This window comes from Phragmites australis, chromosome 12 (genome assembly GCF_958298935.1).
Source record: "Phragmites australis chromosome 12, lpPhrAust1.1, whole genome shotgun sequence".
Taxonomy (NCBI): domain Eukaryota; kingdom Viridiplantae; phylum Streptophyta; class Magnoliopsida; order Poales; family Poaceae; genus Phragmites; species Phragmites australis.
Window position 1 is genome coordinate 3,751,493 of NC_084932.1, and position 24,805 is coordinate 3,776,297.

A 24,805-nucleotide genomic window follows, 5' to 3' on the forward strand; every position below is an offset into this window, starting at 1 on the left:
TTCTAGAGTACGTACGTTCGCCTTGGTAAAAAAAATGATCTCTACCATTGTGAGCAGATGGATAAAGAAAATTTACGCGAGTTCGCGCACTGCTTCAGTTAAATCCTAAATACCATCCCCAAGATCAGCGACTATGATATCATCCAAGTGTTCACTAAGGGTGTAAAGAGTCGATGATGCATTGAAGATGTCGCCTGAGACGGTCAAAGAACTCATGAAGATCGTTGATATGTCCACCAAAGCCGAGGATGCTTTCCTCAACCTGGGCTCGACGGTGACAAGGCTAAGAGCAAGCGCAAGAACACCAAGAGAGGTAAGGGCAAGAAAACCAAGGCTGACAAAGTTTTTGCAAATGTTTCCAACACTCATTCCAACAAGTGCTCCGATTCATCCTGGGGCAAGAGCTTTATACCAGGCTCCGACGAACGCAATGGTAAACCTTGGTGTGATCTCCACCAGACTGACAACCATAGTTTAGAAGCAACCCAGAGTGGGGACCAAAGGAAAGAAGACCCAAGTCACATCCTAGAGCAGGGACTCTAGCTCTAGAAGCAGTGAGAGCAACAAATATATGTTGTCTTTCCAGCTGGATGAGAGGACTGTTAACGACATGTTCAGCAGCACAAGACGGTGCCCCGAGAAGTCTTCACTGTCGTCCCCAAGGATTGCCAGGCCATTAAGTGGTCGGACATTGAAATCTCCTTCGACCAGAATGACTACCCAAAGAATTTCGTACGGCTAGGCCGCTTCCTGATAGTGGTCGAACCTACAATCAACATCGCGCTGGGCCATGCCATGCCAGCCCTATTCACACGTTTCATGGTCGTCCCCAAGCTCGTGCTCTGCTGCACGCGGGGATCCAGCATGGACAGCCTCAGCGATGACGGTGCCACGGTGGTGGCCACCGCGCTGCCCTCCGACCGCCTTGCTAGGCTCAAGCTCTGAGGGCTTTGACAGCTGTCCGATGCGTGGCTCACCTTGCCCTGCTACTTCGCCGCCGCTGGTCGCACCCTCATTCCCACTCCTCATCCATGAGCAATGCGGCAAGGACGGAGGCGACAGGGCACCCGGTGATGAGGTGGTTAGTGGAGGGAGGCAATAGCACCAATGCACGAACATGAATCCACCTAAGAGAATCTTGGCCGATGGGCCCAACCGGAGCCTAGCCGGGGACTAGCGACTCGACACGACAGAGCTCAGCACGCAAGGACGAGCGCGCGCTTGAGAATTCATGAGGTATGTCAAAGCTCAATGTGGGTTCAGTTTGTATATGAATGCTTTGATGTGACGGCTAGACGGTGAGGCGACAGAGGGGCTGCCAGAGCCGGGGAAGACGACCGTCGCCAAGCTCAATTCATGGGGAAGATGATGGGATTTGGTCAGAGAAGTGTCATGAGACCTCCCCTTGACTTCACGCAGCTCGGGCTGGGCGAAGGAGGTATGTCAAAGCTCACTGTGGGTTCAGTTTGTATATGAATGCTTTGATGTGATGGCTAGACGGTGAGGCGACAGAGGGGCTGCCAGAGCCGGGGAAGACGACCGTCGTCGAGCTCAATTCGTGGGGAAGATGATGGGATTTGGTCAGAGAAGTGTCATGAGACCTCCCCCTTGACTTCACGCAGCTCGGGCTGGGCGGAGTTATGGCAACACAACGAAATCAGCTCGGTGGCATGCTGATCTGCTTGGTTTTGCCTGTGCACGGGGTGGTGCTTGGTGGTGGCGCTTTGCGCATCTTATCTCCTCCCCTTCCTTAGCTCCTTGCTCTCCATCCCACTCCACTCCCCTCCTCTGCGCAGAGCTCGACCAGCGGGAGGCTCACGTCGCTGTTGCTCATCGACGTCTCGAGGGGGAGGTCAAACCGAGAGTCGGTATAGACGGCGTGGGACATTATGGAGTATATGCAAATACTGGCACCTGACAGTGGGTCCAAACCCATCGGAGGCGTACATAATGGAGTGGTTCGGATAGACGCAAATCGCGATGGCAGCCACCAGATTTCATGAATTATAATAGCATTTTTCGAATCAGGCAAAGGTATAATGGAACCTATCTAATTAACACCTAATACTTTGGTTGCATTTAGGTATAAGATGTGCTTGATTGGGACTGATGGAACAGATGAAGTGGAGTTTGTATTCTTTAGAGCTATGGGACATCATCTTGTCCATAAAGACTTCAAGTTATTGATGCGCTCATGTCGCACGGTAGATGACGTTCCAAGCGAAATAGCATCCTTGGTATCCCAGAAATATTTATTAATAATTAATGTGACTAGCAATGCAAGTGCTTTGAGAAAGCCCAACAATTGTATCAAGTGAACGCCATCAACTATGCGTACGGCAGACAACCTACAATCCCAATAGTTAGGAAGCCTACTGCTAGATTTGCTGGTGCGAATCGCAAAGCTGCTTCATCCGATGGTGCATCATCCACTGAAGCATCATTACAGGAAGCCCACCACTTTGAGTTGCCTACTCTTCCTCATGTATATATTTTGATATTTTTTTGTGCTCTATTTACCAGTGAGTTTTTTCAGATCGAACCCTATTGGATTTTCCTATATGGTAGAACATAAAAGATACTCCACCACCAAAGGAGTCTCCAGGGTTTATGCTGTCTAAGAAAAAGGGGTCTTCCTCGTAAGTCAATTATGTTTTCTTCTTTTTGTTTATTATAGCTGTTATCCTACATTTCTATTACCACAATTAGCAACATGTCACACTTGAACGCTGAAGTCTTTGGCCTTGTAAAATGTAGTGCTCAACCAGAGGTTGATACAAGGGAGCAAAATGTGCATAGGAATTTGTTTAAAAATGAAGGCCCAAATGAGTAGGTCCCTTATATCCTTACAACAGTGTTTATCTATATCTACTGTTCACATGTTGGCATTTTTGTGATCAAATATGTTGTAGGTGCATCTGTTCTTCCTGTGTGTTTGTTATATGCCTTTCTCTCTTGTTTTTTTTTACAGGATTTAGATAAAATTGATGATTCCCTCGATGATGAGCTGGAAGATGACGTGGATAACACTGCTGCTGGGTTAGTATATCATATGTGTCTTTCATATTATGTTCCTTCTAGCGGTGGCTTACTTCAGCATATTCTGTGTACTATCTTTGCAATATGCAGAGATAACTCTTCGGCTATTTCCGGCGGCGACGATGATGATAGCTCCACCAAACCTTACTAGCCTCGTAGTGTTAGCAACCATAGCATGTTAGGTTTTTATATTTTGATCATTTTACTTGGTACTTCTCCTAGATTTCCTTTGCTTTCCCTGGATCCAACCTTTTCTTTACTATTTCTATGCCTTTTTTGCAGCTTGCTAACAGGAAGCTGTGTTCCTTTTGTTGTTAATATAACTTCATCCTAGACCATGCACACCAACAGTGTTACATGTTGCCCATCTGGTTGTGAATATGAACTTAGTGGTGGGACCTACCAGAGGCTATGTTCCTTTTGTTCTTAATATAGCTTCGTGCTAAAGCATGTACACCAGCGGTTTTAAACTTAATGCTAGGACCTTATTTTTGATATCTATATTACCTCAGCTCGGAAGATAGGGCCTGTCAACATATCTGTCACCCCATATTTATGTGCATATACTACCTTAGTATTTAGATCTCTAGCTGTTAGCGTTGCTCTTTGTCCGCTAGAAATTCCTATAGCTACTATAACGGCCACGTTATTTGCTTGGTGGTTGTACATACTCATGCTACTTCTAAAGACTTGTAGTGTGAATTGATCAACTATTTTAATGGTCCTCTTTAGCTGTATGATAAACCGATGTGTTCTAAGCCCTGCCACGATACATTCCTTTTGTTTTATTGTCTCTGGTGCTAAGGTCACATATCCACCTTATTACATTACTTTTCTTCATGTTTCCTTATCACTCTGGATAATTATTTTCTCTATCCTTTGCTCCAATCAACCATGGTTTTATAGACGTCTCATGTTCTACGATATTCATAAAAATCTTTGTTCATACATTTGAAATGTGTGTGATTAGGTTTTTTATATATAGTATCCATTAGCATTTCTACTTTAAAACGATGATGCTTCCGTCAAATGCTGTGTTTATACTTGCTTCATCTTCAATCTATGCATGGAAGAACTTTGTATTTGGACTAAATATTAGCCTTGCTTAGCCTACCATGAGCTGTGATGTACCCCATTGTTCAAGTTGTACCTTTATGCACCGGTAACATCCTTCCATCGGTAACCCAACAGCGTGGCGCACGCGTCGTGGGAGAGGAGGTGGCACGTGGAGGCATTGACCTCCTTCCACCGCACACAGGTGAGGGAGTAGGCGTTGCGGTCCCACGCAGGTGGAGCGACGATGAAGGAGGAGTTGGAGCTGCTCCCCATAGTGACCTGCACCATTGGCACGGGAGGCGGCGGCGGCGCCATGGAGGAGAGCGGTCTGTGGTGGCGCAGCAGGGAGGAGGAGCCCGGCTTGGGTGCTCAATTTGTAGGGAGGAGGGGGGTTATTATGGGAAATATGCAAATACTAGAGCCTGGCAGTAGGTCCAAACCCGTCAAAGGCGTACATAATGGCGTGATTTGGATAGACGTAAAATCGCGATTGCAGCCACTAGATTTTGTGAATTATAATTGCATTTTTCAAATCGGGCAAAAATATAATGTCACCAATCTAATTAACCCAAGCATTAGGTAATTGTAATAACAACTTGGTCATCTAAGTTTGAACAAAAGAATTATAAGGTGTTCTCTTGCACGAACAAATCAATTATTACTTGAATGTAGAGCCAGTACAACCACAGTGCGCACACTTATAGTCATTTCCATCTGGAAGCGCGGTTTTGATGCATCGGTTGCATGAAGGAAACCACAAGGATATCAATGGATCAATCCTCGAGACAATGACAACACAGTGGAAACCTTCAAGATACAGATAAGAGAAGATCAGTCAGCAATCACACGAGCAATGCACAATGTAAGCACAACTAAGGAAACAATGGCAAATATAACTGTGAGATGCACTTAATTGGAAAGTCATATGAGCTAATTTGAAAAGCTCATGGATAGTCTTCTGCTGTGGTTCCACATTGACAGGGTGAGAAACGTATGGATGTTCATCTAGTGGGACACGTTGTATAGGCTGGAAATCACAACTGAGGCTATAGAGAAGGGGGAAAACCAACAGTGGAGTTACTGGATAGGTAGATAAAAGAAACAATAAGAAGGTATCACAAAGTACAAGAGCAATGAAGGACCAGTGAAAGAGCATAGGAAAATACCAACACAACTTCACATAGAACTATCTGGCATCGTACCTTTGTAAGACTTCATAAGCATACCAACAAAGATAACAATGATTGGACGGTCCTGGCCAAGTGCACACACCTCATTAGCATCAAACTCAGAAGCTCTCTGACCCCATAAAAACAAATTCATCTCATAGTTGCTGCAAACAAATGGAAAAGATCATCTTTAAATTTATGTGTATTTGAGGTAGAGGTATATCAACTTTTATCCAAAAATTGGAGCAAAACCAAACAAGAAACAGATGGTGCGACACACCTTGGATCTCTCAATGTAATTGTCCTTCGAATTGTAGGCCTCGTCTGACTATGAAGCTAAACGGTGGTTAGCTTAGAGATTTCTATGATTATCCCAATAACATCTAGCACATGGGTGGGATCAGGTAAGTATGCAGTGGTATAACTACACATCACAGACCTATCAACTCTATCATATTTAGAGACTTCAAAGGATTGGAAGGCACAAACCAATGAAACGCCTAGTTTCACCAACAAGCATGGGCAAATCAGCAAACTTCGTCACTATAAGTATACAACATAAAATCAGCCAAAAACTCATTCTTTTCCTCTATCAAGGTATGATAGGTGATGTCAATCATGAACTCTGATTCAATAGGCCTGTAGGTAGGCTTAGATTTCAGAACTCTAAACCTCTTAAGCGTGTACACCATTCCCTCTACAAGCAAAGGCTTTTTAGATTCAATATTGTCTGGTCCAATTTCATCCTACATTGGAGTTCCCTGCAGCACACAGACAGCAAGGAAACAAAGGGAACTTATGTTGGAAACAACACATGATGAAATATTTGTCGTTCAATATACGATAGCTAAAATTTTTGTTACCTCAGCATCAAGCAACACAAGATCAACATGATGTATTTGACCATCGTCTGTGCCTCCACGGTAATCCCACATCCTTGACACCCTTGTGCAAATGACCCAATTAATGCCTACCCTATGGGTTTATATCTTTTAGCATGAAGGTTGAAATCCTCTGGTACAAACAAAATAAGGGAACCAGATGTAGACAAATAATGTAACAAGCATGATAGATATACAACACTGATAAACCATCACTTATTACAGGGTCAAACAGTTATCCAAAGCAGAGAACTACTCATACATAGGATAACATAGATCACCACAAATAAACTATATTTTACAGTCAAAGTTGTAGATGTACAAACTACATAAAGAAGCGATGCAAAAATTCAGTATGGACTCTGTTTTTTTGTTTTGGAACCACACGTGCCATCCTCATTTTCAATCAAAATGGTAAGTCCTTTTTTGGATGTAACACGGGATGCGGCCACATATAATTGACCATGAATGAAAATAGGACTTTTCAAGTAAACACCGACATTGGCAAGAGTTTGTCCCTATCTTTTATTTATAGTCATAGCATAGCATACTTTAATAGGGAATTGATGATGCTGTAGACTAAATGGCATCTGTTTTTGTGAAGACAAAACTATCCTGGGTATATAAATAGTTTGCCCAATATTTTTCCCAGTTATAATAATCGCTTCAATCACTAGGTCAGCAAGATTTTTGACGATAAGCCACGTTCTATTGCACAACCTTTCTGTCTGGCTAAGGTTACGTAACAATATGATAGGAGCACATTTTTTAACACAAGACGATGCTGGGGGAAATTTTTAAATTTAAGTGAGTTAAGAAACTCGATAGGATAGAGTCTGCATCCCCAACTGTATTTGTTGATTTACAAATTGTGTCACATCTTAGGTATTCTTTTTCCTCACCTGGAACAAGAGATAAAATATATGAATTAACTTCATTAGCAGTCTCGTTTGTTGGTGTTAATATAGCGCACTCACACAAAGGTGATGCATCAAAAAAATTTGCTTGAAAATCTGGGTAAACAGAAGAAACAATAAAAACAATTTTGTTATCATCTGTATGAAGCAAAAAATCAGAAGGTATCTCTACCCATGTCAGCTCAGTCTCATTATCACATTTTTCGGTAGGCAACTTTGCTTCGCCAATATCAAGCACCCACTTGCTAAATTCAGCAATTTCAAATTGCACAATAGGATCATGATCAGATGTGAAGAGCCTCATATTAGTTGTTACTTTTAAGACATTCATACGATGCCACAACAGAGAATTAGTAATTGAAGCATTCACTACCTCAGATCTAGTACCACACTCTATAAAAGGAAGAATTTGTCTTAGATCACCACCAAGCACAATCACTTTGCCACCAAACACAAGTTCTTTCGCCCCGGGATCATGCCCACCTATGATATCACGTAGAGTTCTATGTAGTGCTTCAAAACATTTCCTGTGGGTCATAAGAGCTTCATCCTAGATAACCAACGATGTCCTAAGGATCAACTCAGTTAGCATGGTGCCCCTCTTAACATCACAAATAGTACAATTGTCAATATTGAGGGGTATCTTAAACCGAGAATGAGTAGTTCTTCCACAAGGCAAAAGCAAAGCTGCTACACTAGAAGACACCACAGTGAGGATGCTTTTTCCTTTTGCTCTTAAAAATGACACAATTGCATTCCAAAGAAAAGTTTTCCCGGTACCACCAAATCCCAAAAAGAAAAACCCAGGAGTTTATTCTGAAGCACAACTAACTATTCACTGAAAAAGCCTCCATCTGTTCTGTGTTCAAACGACTACACAAGAATGCAGACTCTGTCTCTAATTCAGATAGGTTGTGATACATCTCATCATCTATAAGCCTATTTGTGAGAAATGGCGAAGCTTTTTCGTTCTTGCTAGGAAAATTATAGTCTTTTATATTGGCACCATGTTTATTAAGTAAATAGAGATCTCATCAAGTATCATGTCCTTTAGGTCAGGCAAAGGAAGGACAAAATTTGGGTTCCACAAAGTTTCTTTCAGGCGGCACTGAATATCAACTCCCAAATAAAACCAAACTTACTCAAAAAGTGAAAATTCATCCTTGACATCACAAAACAGCAGCATAGTAATAAAAAGCTATCTAAGCTGAGATGATGAACCCCACGTAACTGCCTCATTAAAAGCACTAAGCCACTCACTATCATCCCCTAAATGACCCCGGGCTGCACATGCTTCTTTGAACGTACTATACACTATTCCCTCATAGGCCCTAACATCTTCTTAGCTCTTTGAACCTCTCACAATCATTAATAACATTCTTAAAAAGTATTGTTATCCCACGCTAGGATGCACAAAATATAGACGTCATATCTTAAAACCATGCTGCCTTTTATTCCATACTCTATCTATTTCATCCCATGCAAACAAGGTAGGGTACTCAGAATAAGTTATTGTTATTTCCCTATGGGTATCTCTAGTTAGCTAAAGAAACACTCGGTTAGCATAGTTTGTTTCATATGCTCGTTCGCTGCAATTGCAAACAAATTATATGTCTCTCTGTAAGTAGCGTGATTCTCATTAGGTAAGTGAAAAGGCAATTGCTCGACAGGCGGGACATGGGCATGTATATTATAGTCAAATACCCACCAACATGCATCTTGCTTACAAATGTATCGACAACCTAGGTATTCTTTGACCTCATTAACAGTCTCAATTGTAGCATCCATTGGTGCATCTTCTCCCTTCCTTATTCGCTCAAGGTAGACTTTTGCATAGTAAGGACCCTTTGTCACATACTTAAACAAATATTTCAAAACATGCGTCCTGTTACATAACTGAACATTGATGTGAGCCTGGAACTTTTTAAGAAGGGCCATGTTATAAGGCACTACCCATTGGTTATCTAAATTGACGTTTCCTTTCCTAACATATCATCCATTTTGAGGATGTTTATACACAGCGAAGCCTTGATCATTGATGCTAGTTTCATCGGAGAATGGTTTTGGATAACCTTTAGAGCAAACACCATTTTTCATGTAAGAACAATTTGGGTTATTTGCACCACATGGGCCATGTATCATATGCTCCGCAACGAGAGCATAGCCAAGAGGGTCAACCTCTGGATCTAGAATTTGAGCATTGATGAAGGAATCTATAAGCTCAGGCATAGGACTAGATACTGTGAGGTGGAGCCATATGAGCATATGCGCATGCGGCAAGCCATGCTTTTGGAACTCCACAGTGTGAAGCACTGGTAAACGAAAATAGGTTCAAGGAAAGGTAAGACAAGGGAAATGAAAGAAACCTACATAAGAACAATCGAAGGAAGGCAAATAGACATGTGGGGAAAAAGAGCAGAAATGTATGGAATGTAGAGACAACACACCTGCATTAATAGGCCCAAAGGTCGTACCATCCTTGATATTTCCTAGCATCTCCTCTAATTTCATGTAGTACACCCTAACAACAATATCAGCCCTATCGGTGTGTTTTTGACCAGATTCGAATCTAAGAGCTTCAGTAATTTTAGGCCACTATGGATTAGACGTAAAAGTTAAAAATATATAAGTAAGACCATAGACTCTAGTTATCCCAACCGCATGATGAAATTTCTGAATCATGTGCCTTCTATCCCCAGTATGGCTCGCAGGTAGGTACACACGTTTACCAATAGCATCGCCATCTATACAACCACTCGCCACATCATCGACTATTCCTTGGAATTGCTCTACTCTAAGCTTAGCCTGATTGTCAATAATCCATTGCAACCTATTCTCATCAAAGCAAGCTTATGCATCAACTTTAGCATGCGAAGACAACCTACCATAACACATATAGGGATTTGGCTGGTTTCTTCTATAGTGAAACCAGTAACGATAGTAATCTTACATTGTCATTTTATTTTGAGCATTTGGCCTTGCCAGATTAGCACCAACATAAAGGACACCAACTTGGAAACAATGTTCACCGTATGGGAACAACAGTGCATATTGTAAGGCCATAAGAGCAGGATGAAGTGTTGATATCTGATGAAGGTTGCCATCAAAATAGTGAACAACTATATCATGCTTAAAAGTATCAAGTGAGAAATCACCAACCACTAATAGAGCGAGCTCATCACACATCGGGAGGTTATATTGGATAGGGTCACCTTCACGAGCGCCAATAATTCTAATGCCCATATCCTCATCACACTCTTTTAACCGATCCCTTGCCATTCTAAATTTTTTGACTAAAGGATTATTCTCATCCGACATCTGTAACAAGGCTTCGATAATCTCTCTATCTAATTCACCTTCTAGCCTTTCAGACAAATACATGAATTCTATTTGCCACCTCATTTTCAGTATCGTAAATATAAAGCTCAACAAATGATGGGGCCTCACCGTCTACTGGAACTAAACATCCAATACAATGATGGATATGTCCATTAATATGGAACACATATGGACCTCGAGCTCTGTTTATAGCATTATCTATTCTAGCACCCATGGAGATAAACACAAATAAACAATTGTATTATCGAATCTGTCTTAGGAATTTTTTACATCGAGAATCATCATTGAATTTTAAGGGGTCTCAAAGAAACAGGGGAGGTTCTTTAAATGGTGGAATCCGAACTTTCCCACCCTTACAACATAGGTTATAAACTGGGCCCTGTCCCCAAGCAGTAGAGGATCCCCGCATAGTTTCTGGATACCAGAACAATGCATGTCAATGTTCACACTCAAAATTAGGAGATCCAAAATACAATCCTCCACGATAAGATTCTGCATAGCGGAAGCGGCAAGGAAGCAAACAGATTAAGACGCAATCACACATGGTGAGACAAACAAAGGCTCAGGGCAATCCTATATGTGTACCTATACCTTTTAAGTAATCTATATACTCCTGTGTGAACTGCGCATACATATTAGTCACAACACAACCCTCGCTTGGACCTATGGGAAAAACAAGGGAACACATCACATTAAGTATCCCTAGCAGGTAATCATACCAACCACAATGCCAGCAAATCTACACCAGGGCTACCTGGCAGTTTCAATCGATGGTGAATATCCAACCTTCGACGCTTATGATGATTCTCCGTCGTCACATCAGAAGGGAAAGACTGGTAGACATTACTACAGAACTGGGCTTATATGTCGGCCCATCACTGCTAGTTCGTAGGACGCACGGGAAGAACCATCCATCATGGCTTATAAACCGGCAGTGATAAGGGGAATCATTGCCAACTGATAGCTTGAGCCGACAGTGATGCCCAGCTGCCTCATCACTGCTGGCTTAAGCCACCGACCAGTAGTGATAGCTGGACATCACTGCCGGCTAGTGGGATGAGTTGGCAGTGATGTGTACAGTATAAAACAGTAGCCCTCCCCCAAGCCCGAGCATAGCACCGTTCCCGATGACCTTCATCGCCCTCATGGATGCATCACCGTTTCTGAGCCCTCTCCGTCCAATTCCATTGCTCGGTGAGCTTCATAGTGCCATATCCAATCTTTTGTGTATGCTAGTTCGATCGTAGCTCGTTGTTGGCCCAGTGCTCCACCAGCCGCCACCGCAAGCTCACCCACCTCACTTACAAACTTCGGGCCATCAGTCGCCTCTGCCCGAGCCAAACGCATGGTGAGCTTCACCAGTTCAGGGAACCTCACCGCTCTCTTGCCTTCCACTCTCTCCCTCTGCAGCACGCCACCATCGTCGGCCTAGCTCTATCGCCCACCATGGTCACTGCCGGTTGTGCTTGTCGCCGTACATGCCGTCGTCGACCCCTCAAACGAGTTCGTCACAGTGCGTTGAGCATTTTGAAACCCCTCCCTGGCCAAGCTCCACCGCCGTTCACCGCCGATAACCGGTCAAAGTCAGAAAATCCAGAAAATGTTGAAAGGAATATTAGTTGTATTGATAAATCGGCTGAAATAATCTATAATTTGTAGAAAAATATCTATAGCTCAGAAAAATATGAAACCAAGTTTGTTAGTTTTGTTTTGTCATGATCTACATGATAAAAATACATACATGCATGAAATGTCCACTGAAATACCTTTATTTCATTAAATATGTTGTAACTTGTTAATCCATAATTAAATCTTGAAATATCCAAAATTGGTCAATCCAACTTTGTTAATCTTATTTTGTCATGCTCTATATAGGAAAAAATATATTTCAAGCATTAAATGCTTGTTTAGCACTAATTCTTTGTTAATCTTGATTAAGCCTTTTAAACTTGATTAATTTCTACATAAATTAATAAAAATCATAAAATGTGAAACTAATTTTTTTAGGTCTTCTATATGTATACCTTACATAGTAAAAATACCTTTTGCCATGTTGAGTACTTCCCTCATGTGAGTTTGTTTGAACTACCTCATATAATTTTGGATTTAAAAACAACAAGCATATAATTTGGTTAATTACGTGAGCAAATGAACTCCAATTCTTGTTATTCTTCCTCTACTGCATTCATAATCTCATGCACTACATCTCTACCATATTTCATGTCATTTGTATCACATCTCATGACATTTCATTCATTCTCATTTCGATGCACTTTATCGCTCTTTAGAGAACGATGTCGCGGAGTGTCATGAGGTTGATCCCGAGGGTGAATATGCTGTTTAATTTTGATAAGTTATCGCTATATGTATATCATGCATGTTAGGGTTGAATAATAAAGAAAATTTCTAGGGATATGGTACCAACAAAAACTCATCGGACCCAGCTAACAAGGAGGAACACCACGTGGTTCTTCAAGGAAAAAGAAGAATTATCGGAGTGGAGAATGTCATTGACGAGGAAGATTACAATCAATTCAATGCTCTACCTCCTTTCAAAGAAGGCGTCGACCTAGGTCCCATGGAAGATACCGACAAACCTCTATATGTACGCTGTGATCATAATGAAGGGCGAATCGTTAAGTCAAAGTAGTTAAATTGTATTAATTACTATATATGAATTTATTTTAGATGCAATTATACCTCACTTATATTATGGAAGCTTCAATTTGTAGTTTATGGTGGAAGATGTCCTTATTATTGAGCATATTGATTTTTGATTTTTAATGAATTAGCAATAGCACAAGCATTATTGCTATGCATTACTATTTTGATTTTTAATGAATTAGCAATAGCACTAGCATGTTGCTATTTGCATATTACATGATTTACATTAGCTATAGTTATGATTGTATTTATTTTTAATTTTTAATAATTTAAAATATTTATTGATGAAATTAAGATATATAGCAAGTCCCAATATAGAAACTTAGGTATGAACATATTTATTTTAATTTTTTATTGATTTAGAAAATTGAATATTTTTTTTTGCATTAGGATTTTAGGTCAACGGAATATTAATAAACATAGATAGTACAAACTAATTCGAAAATACTTGAGTAGTGCAGCGGTTTAATTGTTCGGTCTTACTTGGGCAGGTCGTGGGTTCGAGTCTCGGTAGGTGCGCGCGCGTAGCTAAAACAAATTTTTTGCACCCTGGACCTGCAGTGAAAGAGGTTTCACTGCCGGTGAACATATTCGACTGACAGTGAAAGTTGTTTCACTACCGGTGGACTTCTTGGGCCGGCAGTGAAATATGTTTCACTGCCGATTGTTCTATTGAGCCAATAGTGAAGATCCCCTTTCACTGCCTGTCTTCATCTTGAGCTGGCAGTAAAAGTCCTCCCCTATAAAAGTGCTCGACGCATGCATCCTCTAACACTTAGAAACTTTTTCCCCTTCCTAGCTTGTGCCCTCCGCCGATTCGTCTCTCGACACTGAGGAGCCCGCGCAGCCATGCCCTGCACTGTCATCCACCACCGCTGTCACCGAGGACCACCACCCCAACGCCGAGGAGCTCGCCTCCTCCTCCCTGACTCTAAGGAGCCAGTGCTGTCATGCACTGCACCCTCATCCATCACCGTTGTCGCCGAGGACCACCACCCTGACACTGAGGACCCCATCGCCTCCACCCAAACAAGCACCTCGACACCGAGGAACCCATGCTACCGTGCCCTGTGCTCTCATCCACCGCCGCCATCGCTGTGGACAACCACCCCGATGTCGAGGTAGACCTCCTGGCTCCCCCTCCGTCTCCTTCTCCCCTCTGATTCCTAGGGTTTCAGCGCAAGTTCATACTGATTCATGGCCGGCTGCTTGTGTGTTTAAATGATAAGAACAAATGCTTGTGTGATGGTCCTTTTGTGTGTTAAAATGATGTGGTCCTTTTGTGTGTTCAAATGATAATAACAGATATGCTGTCTTGGTCCTTTCGTGCGTTCAAATGATAAGAACAGATGCTGCTTGTGGTCCTCATGTGTGTTCAAATTATAAGAACAGATGTTGCTTGTGGTCCTTTTGTGTGTTCAAATGATAAGAACAGATATGTTGCCTCGGTCCTTTTGTGTGTTCAAATGATAAGAACAAATGCTGCCTCGGTCCTTTTGTGTGTTCAAATGATGCTTGTGAGTATTTCCTCTATTCTGTCCTGGACAGTACTGGTACATATTCCATTTGCTCGATGATGAATTGATACATTGAGACTGGGCAATTTACTGAGTACAATAGTTTAGGCATGTGATTCTCTAGTTGTCTGATATTTATTGTAGCCCCTGGTGAGACTTGTTGACGTTTCTTACTGGTTTGTACTTATATACCGAGACATATTTCTTGTGTTGTCTCTGAAGTGGGCTACCTATTATAATTTGACCTGGATGGCGTGCTACTGTAAATTCAGAGATTGATTAGCATATCAGATTCAGGATAAGAAAGTTGATTCATCCTTTTTGTTCTGTCATTACTTGTTTGAATCCTGATGTTCAGTCTCTATTTCTGTCTTGGCAGAAAATTGCTTGTCCTTTTCAGAATCTGTGCTCTCTGATTTGGTATAGCAACACTGTCCATGATGATATTGTGTGATTTTTGAAAATTCTGTCTAGGTTCTAATAACTAGATGAGAACTTAGTAAATTGTCCAGTCGTTGATGTATTCGATAGAACAATTAGGGGACAGGACCTTGATTGTCTTGGGGCCAATTGTTATCCATTTTCTAACAATACTTTTATACACCCACTATCAAATTCTTGCTGTACACTGAGGTCGTATTTGTTTTTTACTCCTGTTATATGAAAATTGAATTGTTTTCATACTTATTTTTCTTTTTTCAAATGATGAAATTGGAGACCATACATATGAATGCAAAGATCGAGTGGGATGGTTATTACACAAGTCCAAATAGGAAGCTGTTGCGGCATACAACAGTCAAGACATCCAAGCTGAGCTAAAATTGGCTACTTTTGAAAATAAGGAGAAATTTGATTTCACGTGTAAAGATGTTGTAATCATAGTTCTTGTTGTAATCATTATTTTGCTATGTAAAATGATGTGACTTGTAAGATCAATGTATCACTTGTCAGTACCTTTGTGCATATTTGTGCCTATTTTGCTACGTAAGATGTGACTTCTTTTTGTTAAATGTGGTTATAATGTACTCAATTACAATATTGTATGTGTATGCATTCTATCTATTGACTCCTTCATGATTATCTCTCTTTCGACAACCTCTCTCCCTCCCTTGTCAGCTTTATTTCTATCTCCCTCCTTCCTCAGCTCTCTATATGTAGAATACTCAACCGCTCATCATCATCGTATGCAGAACTTCCAGAAAGGGATGACACCACCAACCAACGATCTGGCCTAGGTACCAGAAGGAGTTGTAGTGGCACCGTCAAACATTGAAGAAGGTAGCCCAAGCCACTACCTGAATCTGGACCAAACAGACACATGTGGAGACGATGAGGTAATTCATAAGTAGAAGAATGCATCTGTTCGTCAAATTATTGTATAGCTTCTTAATACTTTTTCGCTTATGCGCAAATGCCTGATGCTCCTGAGGGTCACGACAATGAACAATCCTAGGAGCGGCATCGTGCCCGAGGTCCTTCGAAGATGCCTACGTGATGATTTGTGATCACGAAGGTCTCACCAGCAGGGGAGTCAACTGCACCAGAGAAAGTTTTGGGACCATACAAGTCAGTCTGTGGGATAGCTATTAAGGATCACGTGCCCATCAGCTACAGATTTTGGACTGACGAACGAGGTGATTCACACGTGGTTCCTGATTCAATCAAGAATGACATCCTGTGGCCCAAGATATTAGAGAGGTTTGAGTTCCCTTCAGAGATAGATATGGACGTAGTTAAGCGTAAGGCGCTAATGGTTATGTGCCTCTTTCATTTAAGAATTAGAAGGGCACACTGAACAGAACCTATGTGCAGAAAGGTACAACGCCAGATTTCAGCAAATGGCTGCAACTGGAAGATCATTGGCAAGTCTTTGTGGAGTACAAGTTGTCGGAAGAAGCACAGAGGTTGAGTGAGGTGAACAAAGCAAACTCGAAGAAGAATCTCTACCCTCACAAAGTTGGTAGTCGTGGGTATGTAAGGAAAGAATGGCAGTGGCAACAACAGCTAGATGAACTATGAGAGAGAGGTGTCACGCCTAAGACAGAGGGCTAGAGCGAACGATCGACGCGCTTCCTTCTTGGGAGGGGTGCTTCTTACTCGTCGGATAGAAGCTTATACTTTACGAACTCCAAAGACTAGGAAGTGATGCAAACTCTTACAAAAAAAAGCTTACGAAAGCCCACGAACAGTCTGCACACGACTCTTTCAAGCCAGACAGGGATATGGATGAGCTCACCTTGGTACTGGGAAACAAGGAGCACGGTGGTCGCACACAAGGCGTTAGGGTGATGAGTTGGAAATATGGATTCCCAGGCGACATCGACAGTTACAAGAGTCAAAAGAGATCCTTAGCAGAGCGAGATGCAGAATGAGAGGCACAACAAGCTAGGATGATGGAAATGTTTGAACAAGTGCTACAAAAGGAGAGGGAATATACAGAGGAAAAGACAGCACAAGCAGTACAGCAAGCCCTCATGCATCAATGGGACGCCATTGTGAGCGAACAAAAACTACCGCCCATGTCTCCTAATGTTGCGCGCTCTAGCCCTGATGGTCATCGAAGTAGTTGTGTGTCCATGGGAGTTCCAGGAGCTAACCCTATCACTTATCCATGAACCTCATCACAGCATGAACACCGTGTGAACTACACATTGGTGCTAGAAATATTACCATCAAGGTGGCTTCTGGCGTGGCTTATCCTCGCAGCTCCCATGAACATTTTCACGGACGTCCGATACCGGTGGGCTACACCATGGTCGAAGTAAATGAAGCAGTTGACCAATACCGTCATGTTGAGGTGAACTACCCTGCAGAGGAGGGGGTGAACACTATAGGAGAGAATGAGCACACATTCATCATGTGGGAGAAGACCTACATAGTGTTTCCACCAGGGACAGATATTGAGAACCTTTACTCTCCACGATACCCCAGGCCGTAGTCGCCTCGAAGATCTCCCTCTCCTCAGCCATCTCATAGAAGAAGTACACCTCCCCAGCCATCGCCTCGAAGAAGCTATGGTAGAAGTGTACCCGCTGTCAGTGCACCTGTTCCAGAGGATCCTGTTGGGCCTTCGACCAGCTTTCGGAGTTGGTACATCGGACGAATCTTCGACAGAATGGCCTTCCAATGATGATGCGAAGGAGGAGTAAGAAGCAGCAGCCCGTAAGCGTGCCCAGGAGGAGGAGGATGAGAGGTTGGCTCGTCAGCTGTGCGCTGCGGAGGAGCAAGAAGCATCGTCTCGTAAGCGTGCCCAGGAGGAGGAGGACGAGAGGCTGACCCGTTAGTATGCTGTGGATGAGCATGAGAGGGTGGCCCGTCAGTGCGTTGTGGAGGAGGCCAAAGGCTCAAACCATAGTGGCGTTTAGGCATCCGACTTTGACGTCATTGACACGCTAGCAAGCCTGGAGCATAGGTGACGTTGTTGTCGATTAGGTATGGCCGGGTCCTCCGCTCCACCACCATCGGTCCCCCGACGTCCCCAGATGTACACACTCCATCAGCCATCCATGAGGAGACGCGGTCCTCATCACGGGAGAGGTAGAGGGAAACTAGACTAGCTCAAGTCGACCGACTTTTTGGGGGTGACATGTGAGAACTATTATATATGTGTGTGTGTTTGTCGATGCCCTGCACCTTCATTGTATGACATGAATTACTATGTATTAATGAATGTGCCTTTATTATTGATTCATATTAAAATATATGTCTCATTGCATGCATGTATTGAGAGGGAGAGAGATGGAGAGATCAAGGAGAGGGAGGGAGGACATAGAGGACAGAGAGAGGGGGGACTGGGAGGAGAGGGGAGGGAGGCCGGAGAGGCAAAATACTGTTGGCTAAAGGCTCCAGCTGGCAGTGATGCCTTGGGAATCACCGCCGGCTAAAACCACCAGCCAACAGTGATTCCCAGGCATCACTGCCGGCTGGAGCCTTCAGCCAGCAGTGAAAACATCTTTCACTACTGGTCCTCCATGTCGGTAGTGATAGTCCCCAATTATCGTTGCCCGTTACGCACTGCCGGCTCCAAAACTGGCAGTGAAGGGGGTTTTGGAGCCGGTAGTGATAGAGGGTTCTGCAGTAGTGCATTCGTACCCCCAACCCACAAAAGAGATGTAAATAGAAGTTCAGGGAGCAAAAAAGAGGAGACACAAAACATAGACAACCAAAATATGAGGCAGCACGCATACTTGGCCTCCTACGTGAAACTCGAGGCATCGTGGCAACCACTATCAACTTTAAGACACCAAAAAACACCAAACAGACAACAATAAAGCAGATGCACAAGCAAATGACATATTTGCAACAACCAAAGGAACCTAAGAATGAACAAATTGTAACAACAATCAGAAAAAACAAATTAAACCACGCACCACATACCATGCATACATAGCTATAGTACTTACCTCAACGCATCGTAACAAATGAAAGGAAATGGCAGCAAATAGAACAATAATATTATTAATAACCATGCAAACAAGCAGAACAAAGATTACATGACGAATAACTCTTCCACACTGACATAAACAAACATAAATAGAAGACATATCTCTAAAACCATAAAATACCGAAAGAAACCTCACCAAGGGAAAACCAGAAAGACTCATTGATGTCCTCCGGAAACATGTCCTGAAAATGGACAGACCGATCAACACTGCTGACCAAACACACGGCACTCGCTGCAAGCCGAATAGCTGATTGTGCCACTCTCCTATGGTACAATAAGCCCTGGTAGATGTAATCAAGTACTAAAAAACCATAGAGACTTGGAGAAAACTAACAGCCTGAAACGTTGCCTGCTCATAAGGAGCCATATAAGTAATATGACGACAACTCCAAAAAACACATGGCGAGGAGTGACCTATGCATGCAAAGGGGGCAACTCTATCTCTACACCACCTAGGACAACTCCATCATCAACAACCTCACATAAATAATAAGCAGACATCGACTGGCATCGACTGACCATAGCCTGTAACAAAGAAACATAGGAACATCCTAACCATCATCAACAACCTCACATAAATAATAAGTAGACACTGACTGACCACAGAATGTAAAAAAGAAACATAGGACACACCCGCTACAAACATCCTATAAGAAATATTAAAAAAAGCTGGTGCACCAACGCCTCTAGAATAAACAAAAAAGGAAATAAAAAAAGAGAAAAGATAAATCAAAGCATTAGTAACAATGAACCACACAAAAGAAATTGGACACAACATATAGCAACACAAAAATGTAATTAATAAATAAGTAACCATATTCATATAAAGCCTCATCTTCAACATAGTAAGATAAGTTGGAGAGCTAACGTACCAAGTTCAACAAGGAACTAAGAAACAAGAGAACCAAAATCCCAGACAGTTTATAGACAAATGAAACTGATCACAAAGTAGAATGTCGCATGCTTGCAATACATATGAGCTCAAAAATAAGCAATCATACATATATCAAGGATAAAAATATAATAACAAACAAAAAAAAACACTGCAGGTGGCTAAATAAAATAACCACCAACTCATAGGTGGTAGCATCAACATAATGGCCTCCATTAAAGTAACTAAACCCCAAATCCCAGCGCATTAACCATGAGGGCAAAAAAGGAACTCCGCTAACAAACCTCAACAACCTATTTGATCTGACTTTGCTCACGTGCAAGGAATCAATAAGGGCACACATATCCTATAGGGCCTAACATTCTATCATCTCATAATTCCAATAGGAATACAAACAACACAAACCATTTATCAATAAATCTATCTGTAAACTATTGACAATCAACAATTAATCCCTGATACATGGTTGTAGCATTCATCTAACAACTCTCCTCCAACAACCCTCATGGTTTCCCAAACACACAACAAACAAAACACCCCTTACCCGACGAACAAAACTAAAACATTCAACCAAAAATAACTACAATCAGATCATAGAGGAAACATTACCTTTGGAAGAGATTACCGCTACGAACGAAGCCAAAGGAGCCCTACATCATAGACCTAGAGCACACAAAAAAGCACAAAAGTAAGACAGTTAGACAACAAACCTTTTAAAAAAAGGAAACAGATGGACGAAAAAAGGAAAAAGACTAACTAACACTAACCTCACCTACACCAGCCATCTGGCACCCTTCCAAAAAAAAAAGTCTACAAAGTAAGGCCAAGAGCACAAACCTACCACAGCAAAAGCTACAGCCAATACCACCGCACGTCAACACCAGCTTTTCCAGCGAAACCTAGGACCCAAAACAAGAAAACAACGAAGCTTGAAACGAATTATCCATAGAGCCAATCCAACAACAAAAACCGAAAAAGACAAACACAAAAAGGATTTGAACAGGAGTTTTCAAACCCTAGCCCACACCAAAATCAACAAGGTTGGCCCCCTCCCCCGCCGAAAAAAACCCCAAAAGAGGCAACCAAGTCGTCACACAAAGGAAAAACGTAACAAGAAAGAAATGGTTGGACACACCAAATCCCCACCTGCACGAACTCGAAGACCAGCCACATCGCGAAAGGAACCGGACCACACAAACAAAAACAAAAACCAAAACAAGTGGCTCCACCACAGAACCATCCCCAGGTTAAAACCCCAAAATCTTTACAACCAAAAAACCCATATTGACTTGTAGCCCCAAATCCTAAGCAAAGAAACCACACATAAGAACCAAATCGGAGCAAAACGATCTAACAAACCCCCAACCAAGCGATTAAAAAAGCAAGCAAAATAAAAAAAAACGAGGACACCAGATCTCACCAAACAAAAGAAGAGCACCAGGAGCAACTCACGAGAGGAACACGAAAAGCAATGGGCAAAGTACTAAAGACCGACGACCGAAGCCTCTAATAACCCATCGACTCTAACCCACGGCGGGCCCAACCAGCACAAGAACAAGCACATCGATGTGTGCCCCGCACTAAAGGTGTGGTCATAAATATCAGTCTCGCCCACCTAACCGCTCCCCCCGAAGCAACGAGAGCCGCTGGATGCATCAATCCAACAAAAAAAAAACACCGATGTGGACCTACTGGGAGTGCGTCTATTCGACGCCAAATAAAGATTATGATAGATTTGGATTTCAACTGGTTGGGTATGTTTTCCCTGTGCATTAGTGTGTGTAGGGTGAAATCGAATCAGATTATTGCCAATTGACCGACCGTTCGAGCAAGTCCAGATATAATTCTGCTAGAAATTTCAGATATTTGCTGATTTTGGTGTCAGCTTTGGATAGTTTGTATTAGATTCGGCTATGAATTTGGTAGATCACTATTCATTGGATTAGGATATACCAGAGCATTTCTCTGATAGTTTCAGATAGCATCTTTTCGAATGTATCGGATACCAACTCTAGGATATCCGGCTTTCGTGAGGTCAGCCCAACACACATACTTGGTGTGTCTGAGCAGTGGGGTTCGTGTTCTTTTTGGCCCATCTCTCAATGACTTAATATTTGGCACCAATACTTCTAGTTAATTTATATGATTTGTTTTTGTAATGTCAGTGTATCAAGTACTCTAGTATCACTAGGGCACTAATCATACGACTATGCGCTAGTTAGACTCCTTGTAAGATGGCATATATTGCTATTTTGCCTATTGGATTGCTAAGATTAAATTTTTGACAGGTGGAATAGCTGAATGATTATAGTATATGCGATAGTTGTTTTCACGTGCTATCCTATAAAAAATAATTTTTTACCACACTATTTTCGATATGTATTTAATTCGTACTCGTGACCAATACTATTCACGATATATTCATATATGATATTATTCATGTCCGGCTCTAATTCTAAGAAAAAAATTAAAATAATATATGGATATAGTGATATCTGTCCGATTCCAAGCCCATTTCACCTTTAAGTGCATGTGTGGGTCTGCCTGCCTCGTACTCGAGAAGAAAACACGACATGTTGATGAAAGGGGTTACAATAGTTGAGGCCCAAACGAGGGCATCCAGCAACATGCATGAAGCTGCTCAGTTTGCCTTGACGGTCCATCCAGTGACCCAAAAGCGGCAGACAATGTTAGGCCGAATATTTTGTCTTCCTGATGCAAGTTGCCATGTTGGAATCGAAGCAGGAAGCCGCCTTGATTTGAGCAGCCAAAAGCGCGTCAATTATCGATCGATAAAAGAAAAGCATCGTTCAGGAGTCCAAACCCGAGTCCACAATCCACAAAACACTCAAAAAAGACATGCGGTTCAGAGGCGCAAGGATTTGACTGGCGAAAAGCATCAGAAACAAATAAGCAGACGACGGAAGCTGGTTGCCGCGCGGCGCCTACTGAATCGAAGGGAAGGCTCATAGCCGTCCATCCATCCATCCATCCATCCATCTCTGTATATAAGTAGCAGCCTCATCAGCTCCGTCCGAGTGTCCCGTGGCGGTGATCTCATAGCCGGTGATCCCTCCGACGTCCGGCCGGTGCGCTACGCGGGTTGATCGGGCTCCACCGCCACTGGACGGCCGGCTAGCTTCGCTTCGGGTGCCGGTCTCGACTCGTGCGAGCTGTAACTGTAAGCACTTCTTTCTTTTGTTTTTCAGTTTTTGTCCCCCACCATTTTAATTTGTAGTGGAGATTGAGGCAAGCCCAGCTCTGGGCTAAGGCTAAAAGTGCGACGGCCTAAGCCCTAGTTAAGGAAGGTGCTTAGACCTAATATCTTTAACTTTCAGTCCAGTTCAAAGTCTTTCTCAACCTAAACACTATCTTTCTTATAGGCCCAAGCATTCGAAGCTAGCAGCCTAGCAGCCCACGGATGCTTTGCTAATTTTCTTCTATATTCTTCTACTGATTCCTAGTCCTGATATGTTGATTCTCATTTGAAAGAAGTTTCTCAAAGTTGAAGTTACTGAAAATTTATTTAAGCTCAATTATGTTTACCAAAAATAAGGGAACATGTTAGTTGTAAGATTAGCATCTATAGTGGTGAGTGGCTTAATAAGATATTGTTGACCTGGTCAAATGCATGGGGTGGTCGAACCAAGCCGGTGATCTCCAGGATCTTCGAGCAGGTGGTTTCTGGCTAAGATTGTTTCTGACCAGGTGATCTTCAGGCAGGTGTCTCTAATCAGCTGATCGCTTCAATCAGTTGGTCTCCGAGCAGTGACGGGTCGAAATTCGAGCAACGTTGATCTTCGAGTAGGCTGGTCGAATTTCGAGCACGGTGGTCTTCAAGTAGGTTGGTTAAATTTCAAGCACAATAGTCTTCGAGCAGGTGGTTGAACCGAGCGATGACTGATCAAATTCTAGCATGTGAGTAGGTGGGGGACTGGTCAAGGTGGTAGGACTGAGCAGTGACTGGTCGGATTTTGAGCGCATGGTCAGACCGAGCAAGCGGTACACGAGCAGATATTAAGATCGAACAGGTAATCGAATCTAAGAAGGTTGAGCTGCAAATAAAGGATACTCGGGTAGATTTATAGGAGTTTACGTGGTCGAATAGGAAAGATATATTAGTTATAAAAAGTTTGGAGATCAAATGGTATTGTCGAATTATATCTGTAAGTCTTGTTTAATTTGAGTTAAGAGTTGTAATTTGTTACGGCTAAGATCTGTCACCCTTTAAATATGAGAGGGTTATGGAGATTGAGAATAATCAACCAATCGATCAAACACAATTTACAATACTTTTTATTTTTTATTCTTTTTACCTAGTTCCTATAATCTCGTACTCTTTTCCAATCTACATTGCTACCAGTTCTGAATCTTAACGACCAAGGATAAGCTGTCAGCCATCCATGCTCCGACAAAGTCTCTCTCGAGCGTGGATGGTGACGAAGATCCGACGACATAGCACTACGATCAGGGTATCCTAAACACTGCTCACCAGATATTGCATACGAGATGCTCAGTGTTTAGCATAACATTTTCTCACATCAACACACCATGTTGATGAAAGCTATTTAGAAGGGGTTCCGATACTTAAGGCATCCAGCAACATGCATGAAACTGCTCCAAGTCTACCTCAACGACTCATTGAGTGACCCACAAGCAGCAGACAAATGCATGTTAGGCTGAATTTTTTGTCGTCTGATGCAAGTTGCCATGTTGGGGCTCTCAGTTCGAGTCGAAATTGAAGCAGGAAGCTGCTTGATTTGAGCAGCCAAAAGCATCATTATCGATAAAAGAAAAGCATCATGGAGCGGAGGAGAAAATGCTACTCCGCAGTCCAAACCCGAGTCCACAATGCACAAACCACTCAAACAAAGCAGGTTGCCCACA

At 42.4% G+C, this 24,805-nt stretch overlaps 2 long non-coding RNA genes across 2 annotated transcripts; both read right to left on the reverse strand.

Annotated features, from left to right (window-relative positions):
* Nucleotides 1–4,664: 4,664 nt before the first annotated feature.
* LOC133886126 (uncharacterized) lies at nt 4,665–21,376 on the reverse strand. The gene is made up of 4 exons (XR_009903345.1): nt 21,339–21,376; nt 20,686–20,817; nt 20,528–20,581; nt 4,665–4,902 (listed from the first exon to the last, which is right to left on the reverse strand). It is a non-coding gene; the product is annotated as an uncharacterized LOC133886126 (long non-coding RNA).
* LOC133886186 (uncharacterized) lies at nt 5,308–6,366 on the reverse strand. The gene is made up of 3 exons (XR_009903362.1): nt 6,128–6,366; nt 5,545–6,025; nt 5,308–5,428 (listed from the first exon to the last, which is right to left on the reverse strand). It is a non-coding gene; the product is annotated as an uncharacterized LOC133886186 (long non-coding RNA).
* Nucleotides 21,377–24,805: the final 3,429 nt, after the last annotated feature.